Genomic DNA, 8,012 nt, shown 5'->3' on the forward strand with positions numbered 1-8,012 from the left:
TATACCAGTCAAGGTCCTCTCCATGTATGCTGATACAGTGGCTCCATATTTAGCAATTATATACAAACGCTCGCTCACAAAAAGATCCGTACCTAAAGACTGGAAAATTGCTCAAGTCACACCAATACTCAAAAAGGAAGTAGGAGTAATCCATTGAATTACAGGCCCAAATCACTAATATCGATCTGCAGTAGGGTTTTGGAACACATACTGTATTCGAACATTATGAAGTACCTCGAAGAAAACAATTTATTGACCCATAGTCAGCACAAATTCAGAAAATATTGTTCTTGTGAAACACAACTAGCTCTTTATAAACATGAAATAATGAGTGCTATCGACAGGTGATGTCAAATTGATTTCATATTTTTGGATTTCCAGAAGGCTTTAGACACCATTCCTCATAAGCGTCTTCTAACCAAACAGCGTGCCCATGGAATATCGCCTCAGTTGTGCGACTGGATTTGTGATTTCCTGTCAGAAATGTCACAGTTCATAGTAATAGATGGAAAGTGATTGATTAAAACAGAAGTAATATCCGGCGTTCCCCAAGGAAGTGTTATAGGCCTCTATTGTTCCTGATCTATATTAACGATATGGGAGACAATCTGAGTAGCCCTTTTAGATTGTTGCAGATGATGCTGTCATTTACAGTCTTGTAAAGTCATCAAATGACCAAAACGAATTGCAAAATGATTTAGATAAGATGATATCTGTATGGTGCAAAAAGTGGCAATTGACCCTGAATAAAGAAAAGTGTGAAGTTATTCACACGAGTAGTAAAAAAAAATAGACTAAATTTTGATTAAGCGATGTCACGCTAATCTGAAGGCTGTAAATTCAACTAAATGCTTATGGATTACAATTACAAATAACATGATGACATAGATAATGTTGTGGGTAGAGCAAACCAAAGACTGTGATTCATTGGCAGAACACTTAGAAGGTGCAACAGGTCCACTAAAGAGACTGCTTACACCACACTTGGCTGCCCTATTCTGGAGTATTGCTGTACAGTGTGGGATCCGCATCAGGTGGGACTGGCGGATGACATCGAAAAAGTACAAAGAAGGGTGGCTCATTTTGTATTACCATGAAATAGGGGAGATAGTGCCACTGACATGATATGTGAATTGGAGTGGCAATCAATAAAACAAAGGCATTTTTCATTGCGACAGGATTTTCCATGAAATTTTGAGCACCAGTTTTCTCCTCCAATTGCGAAAACATTCTTTTGGCACCCACCTACATAGGGAGAAATGATCATCACAATGAAATAATAGAAACCAGGACTCACACAGAAAAATTTAAGTGCTTGTTTTTCCCGCACGCCATTCGAGAGTGGAATTGTATAGAGACAGATTGAAAGTGGTTCATTGAACCCTCTGCCAGGCACTTTATTATGAATAGCAGAGTACTCATGTAGATGTAGATATAGACCTGGTCCCTGCAAACTTTTTTTGTTTCCAAAGTTGAAAAACCCATTAAAAGAATGAAGATTTGCCACAATAGATGAGATAAAAGAAAATTTGCATGCAGCAATTCAGGTGATCCAGCAAGAGGCATAGCAAGACTGCTTCCATAAGTGGAAATGTGTAGGAAGAGGTATATCAATTGTGGAGAAGAGGATTTCAAAGGAGACCATGCACAATAAGTGAAAGATAAGCACAGAAACATTTTGTGGAGAAATTTCTGGAATTTTTTGAACAGACCTCATATGTCACAAAACAATTACCAATGTCTTCCAACTGAACCAGAATTGTATATTTTATTAGATACTGCTCATATCGATTAAATATGCCTGCTCAATTTTAATTAAACCAAAGATAGAAAAAGCACAAACGGGTCCCAAGGCTGGAATTTATACGAAACTGATTCCAAGCTAATACTGAAGCTAGAACAAAACTAAACAAAGACTTAGAACAGGCTGACTGAAATGGCACGATTGCTGGCCTTGTAACAATCAGCTCCATGATGTTAACGAACATTGTTAATTTACAGCAGTTTATACATTCTATAAGCTAAAAATGTCATCTTTTATTGGCTATTGAGTCTGTCATTCAATTTTGTTTGTATATTATTTATCATATTCATCATGAGTAACATCTATTAAAATATGCACAACTATAATCTGATTCTCAAATGGTGGCAATTCGTACAGGTCAAGGTGTGGATGAGGATTGCGTATTGTCAGTTTCAAGTGTCAGTTGCGGTATGCTCACGCAAGCGCTTTGAGCTTGATCAAAGTGTGTATCCTACAAATTGTCTCTCAGTTGCTTGCGCAGAATTTTTCGCCTAGCACCACCATCGAACATCACAACTTGCAACAAATGGAATAAAAATTCATTAAATAACACATTATGATTACATTTAACATTTGTATTACCTATGAAATTCACAGCAGACTACTGAATGATCATTGGCTGTCAGGAAATGCTGATGTAGGAGTGCAGAACAAGCCTAAACTCGACCGTCATCGTTTATGACTCCAACTACAATTTATGCCTGTGCAGTGGAAATTCTAGGTTCATGACCATGGGATACATCTTGTATATTAAAAATTAATTATTGAAAATTTAGTAATTTTAATTAGGAACTCTTGCTCATCAATATGGGTCTCATTGAATTCAGAAAAATCGGGCAGTCAAAAATATACCAACATATCCCTGAAATGTACAGTAGTTTGGTTATAATTCACGCTGAAAATTCAAACCATGTGAAATCTTTAATTTCTAATCTTTAGTTCTAATATTGTGGCTTTTCAAAACCAGTGCACACTCCATTGTAGAGTGAAAATTTCATTCTCAGGACAATGACCTATAATGTGCCACAGTAATTTCTTTGCAAGATTCTTTCTTCCAGAAATTTTAGCCCAGCCGAATATGTGTGTGAGCTTCTGATATTTGGAGAAGAGGAGATAGGTATTGGCAGAACTCAGGCTGTGAAGTCCGCTCCTGATCTGGCCCCGTATAAAGTCTGTAAGAACATTTCCCATGATAGGCAAAGTTCTGTGCATACAGTTTAATCTGTGAGTGAGTTTCAATTAAGGTAAAAATTTTACATCCCACTGATGAGGATCATAGGGATGGAGCACAAGCTCAGATTGAGGAAGGAGACTGGTCTTCTTTGTTTCAAAGGAACCATACCGGCATCTGTTGAGTGATTTAGAGAAACCACACATCTGGAGGGCTGGACAGGATTTGATCACACATCGTCTTGAACAAGAGTCCCATCTTCACCACTATGCTGTCCCAATTAGCAGTAATGTTCAGTGCTGCCCTCACTTTCCTCTTATTGCAAATAGTTATTCCAAAAGTCATCAAAATATTCTAAAACTTATCAAAATAAACCGAAGTCTTAATCACTTGTAGTTAGTGTAATTAAAAAACCATGTATTAATATCACAAGTAGACCTTTAAAGCACTTCAAGATGATTGCACTCTTAACCAACGAATGACATAACCACAAAGAGCAAAAGCTTAATACTTTTGTGGTCACTTTAAGTACAAACAAATAATTGAGATATAATTCAAGAAGCCAAATGACTACATACCTTATTAAAACTATTGGTTCAGTTGAACCTAATCTTACATCATGCTCTGCACACTGTTCTCTTCAGTAATGGGGCCATGGCAATCAAACTGACAGAGAGCAGGCAACTATTTTCTCTAGTCCTCAGTCATAATGCAGTCATTCTGCTCTCTTGGACACTCACCTAAAATGCCACCCACAAAAATACTTTCATTTCCTTGGTGGGTATTTTGCCTTTTTCTATATGCTGAGCTTCTGAAATGAATACTTTGTGGAGCTCGACACCCACTTTTCTCACATGTTATCCTGAAAGGCAGGGGTCAAGCCAAACAGGTGGATGCAGTATTTCTTGACTTCCAAAAAACCTTCGGCTCAGTACCACACCAAGACTCATTAACAAAAGTATGATCATATAGGGTGCCAAATGAAATTTGTGAATGGACTGAGATTTCCTGCTAGGAAAGACACGGCATGTTATCTCACATGGAGGGTATTCAACAGCTGAAGTTACTTCAGGTATGTCACAGGGAAGTGTGTTCAGATCCTTTCTATACACATCGTACCATTAATGAGCTGAAAGATGATGATAATAGTAACCTCAGACTCAGAGGCAGTTATCTGTAGTGAAGTACTGCCTGAAAAAACTGTGCACGTAATAAGAGTGATTCCAGGTATTCAGCTCAGTTGTTGTTTCCATTTTCTACATAGTATTTCCATGAGCAACAAAGCTGTCTTTTGCAGGAGCTGTGAGCCTTGCTATTGTGTGTACCCACTGTCTGGAGTCCAATTGCACTGTTAGCTATTGTTAGTCTCGTGCCACTATCTATAGCTGAATTCAATTCTCGGCACCCACTGTGCCTTTTGATGCTCTTTTGTTTTACAGAACATGCACTGATACTCCATTAAAAAACAATTTCCCTTAGCATTTTCCAACTCTGATTGATATGATGGTTAATAACTTAAGTGAGGGACCATACATGTTATTTAAATTAAATTCTCCATCCCTGTTTATTAGGTTTGCTGATATCTTTATTTCAATAGGCTCCTTAATATTGCTGTCCCAAAAGCTAGTCATTTGCTCCACAATACTGGTCTCCTCATTTCACAATTACATTCGAGGTAGTTTCAGCAACAGCTGATTTGCTTGACTGTTTTAGTCGGATGTGTTGCTGATAGTTCACATGGAATGCAATCTACAGCTGGCTTATGAAGACATAGGTCATCTTTAACATGTCAAGAGAACGAAATACACTGGATGCCATTTTTCCATAGGAGTCTACTGATCTTTCCAGATATTGGGCCAGCATAAAGTACACAAAAATGTAGTATCCTATGACAACAAAATCAATTACAACAGTCCAATTACCAGGGTGTGGTGATTTGTGGGGATATGGTCCAAAATGATAACACAGGCTCAATCACAGGTAAAGCAGGTAGCAGACTTCAGTTTATTGGTAGGTCACATGGAAAATGTAGTCTCTCTACAGAGGACACTGTTTACAAAACACTTGTCAGACTCATCTGAGAACATTGCTCAAGAGTCTGTGACCCATATCAAATAGAGCTAACAGTGCATACAGAACACATACAAATGATGACGGCATGGCCACAAATTTATTTGACTGATTGGAAGCATCACAGAAATGCTGGAAAACCTGAACAGGCAAACTCTTGAAGACATACACCAATTACCCTGTGAAAGTCTACCTGCATAGTGCCAAGAATAAGTACTAATTGAGAAACTTAGAAATATACTACAGTCTTGCACATAACACCACCGTAGAGACCACAAAGATAAGGCTAATTACAACATGCACAAAGGCATTTAAGCAGCTCCCACATTCAACATGTAAATGCTGAATGTGGTACACAGGAAAGTAGCCTCTTCAAAGCACTTCGTAATGGTTTGCAGAGTATATATGAATACAACAGAGCCCCTGCCCCCAAATTATTAAGCTCCTATGGAAAGGAAAAATGTAACAGTCAGACCTTTTTCTTTCAAGAAAATTATTTAAAATTTGGTATTACGAACGTTTTTAACAGGGGTGGAGCTGGAACTTTTATGGCTACTTACAACTCACTATTCATCTTCCAAAATATTTAAAATACTCCATACCCACAGGTCCACCCCCCCCCCCCGCCCCCCTCCACCACAAACTACTGTTTGGGTGCTGTTGATGTGGATTTTTAGGGAATTCAGTGAGCCCTAGAGTACAAGTAATAAATTTGGGATTGAGTTTTTCGTTTCTGAGGATATGATGCAACAAAGGTGTTGACTAGGGCCAATGACTGTGCCCACATAAAAACGTTGTGAAACAAACATAATTAAATTTACTAGTGCAAGGAAAACTTTAATGCTAAGAAAAAACAGTTGTTTTGGCTGGTCAGACGTGCACAAATCTTCCATAACACTAATTTCATGTAATGTCTAAAATAATTCACACTGATGCTACCTGTCTGCTTTAAATTCTCAACTGCGTTCTTCCACACCATCAATTTTTTATCAATGTTAGGCAGGTGATGGAGCCCCTTAGGGATAAGGCAGCTATGGACTGGAAGAAAGCCAATGTGCACTCTGTTTGCATACTGGAGGTAGTCATCCAAGATGTGGAAAGGGACCTTCCGGATGCCATGAAGGGCACAGGGTGCAGCCAACTGCAGCTGGTGGCTCATGTCGGCACTAATTACGTGTGTCGCTATAGATCGGAGGAGATTCTCTCTGGTTTTTGGTGGCTATCTGAATGGTGAAGACTGCAAGTCTTTCTAGCGAGATGAAGGCAGAGCTCATCATCTGCAGCATCATCGACAGGACCGATTGTGGACCTTTGGTACAGAGCCGAGTGGAAGGTCTGAATCAGAGGCTCAGAAGGATTTGCGACCGTGTAGGCAGCAGAGTCCTCGACTTGCGCCACAGGGTGGTGGGGTTTCGGGCTCCGCTAAATAGGTCAGGTGTCCACTACAGACAGAAGGCGGCTACACGGGTAGCAGGGGCTGTGTGGTGTGGACTGGGCGGTATTTTTAGGTTAGACAGTCTCAGGAAAGATCAAAAAGGGCTCCAGTCTCAAAGGGTGCAGGGCAAAGAAATGAAGAGTGTCGACCAAGCGAGAGTCGGTATTGTAGTTGTAAATTGTCATAGCTGTGTTGGAAAAGTACCAAAGCTTCAATCGCTGATAGAAAGCATTGAAGCTGAAATCGCTATAGGAACAGAAAGCTGGCTAAAGCCGGATTCGAGAGTGGATTGGTAGAGAAGTAGTATGAAAATGGTTCGATGAACCATCTGCCAGGCATTTAAGTGTGAGTTGCAGAATAACCATGTAGATGTAGACCCCCCCTCCCCTCTCCCTCCAATAGACATTGTTTGAGAATTTCTGGGGGTCCTACCATACTATGTATGACTGAGTGATAGATATATCAGATACTTACTGCTGAGGATATTTGGTATAAATGTTGATTGTTGTCAGTGAATCCAGTGGAAAATTCCAGTGCTAGTTACATAGTGGCCAGTGGCAACATACCTCTCAGCGCTCCCTGTAGCCTCTAGTGAGGTGTTTGCACTATGACAACCCTCCTAGTGGCTGGCTCATATGTGGTAACCAAAGCAGCAAGGGCAGGGAAGCCCTCCACACATTTCATGTTGGCCGGCCACTTCAGTACCTCGAAAGCCACTAATTTTTCTGCTAGTAGTGGCTGCCCAGCTAATATACAGACTCGTTTAAATTTTATGGATCTGCCACACTTCTCTTCATGTTCTCCCACTGCCAATGTAGAATTTGGACCAAGTCGTATGTATCTCTCATGCTCCTTAACCTGTATGTATATGATGCTTACAGGCCACCAATACAGAACAGTGCACAATTACAGGTAAGTTGAAATACTAATGGCATATGAATCTTGTGCATAGCATCTTTATTGGAACCCAGTAAGTCTTCTTTTATTAGCTCAGTAGTAGAGAGGTTTTATTCACCAGTGATCCAGAATCTTGTCCACGCTCTCGCAAACATCTCTTACACATGACAGAAAATTTGCTGTGGTGGTCCTTCCTGTGTGCCCTGGACCTCATTCCTTGTTGATACAGTTTTCTTTGTGGTATTTGGGCAGCAGCCATTTGCCTTTAAAGTTATTTGAAGCTTGGAAAGTTTACTCTGCTGGCTGTTAACATTGCCATTTCGGTGTACTCTCATTGTTAATGTACGAGTTACCAAGCACCAACAAAATACATCAGGGCATCCAGCCATTATATCACATATGACATGATCACATACCCATAAGAATTTAACTGAAATGTTCCTTGTTACATTACTCAAGCTATCCAATAGGCCACAATGTACTTCACAAGAAACGGTCTATACCTAAACCAATGTGACATCTGAACTGACACTGATGAGCAAACCATTATTACTACTGCCACCATGACATGTAATGCCTCCTGGTGCTGATGTGGGCATGCAACATGGTCAGGAAAGTAACCAAGCAGAGCAGAG

The sequence above is a fragment of the Schistocerca nitens genome, chromosome 7, assembly GCF_023898315.1.
Source record: "Schistocerca nitens isolate TAMUIC-IGC-003100 chromosome 7, iqSchNite1.1, whole genome shotgun sequence".
Classification (NCBI taxonomy): domain Eukaryota; kingdom Metazoa; phylum Arthropoda; class Insecta; order Orthoptera; family Acrididae; genus Schistocerca; species Schistocerca nitens.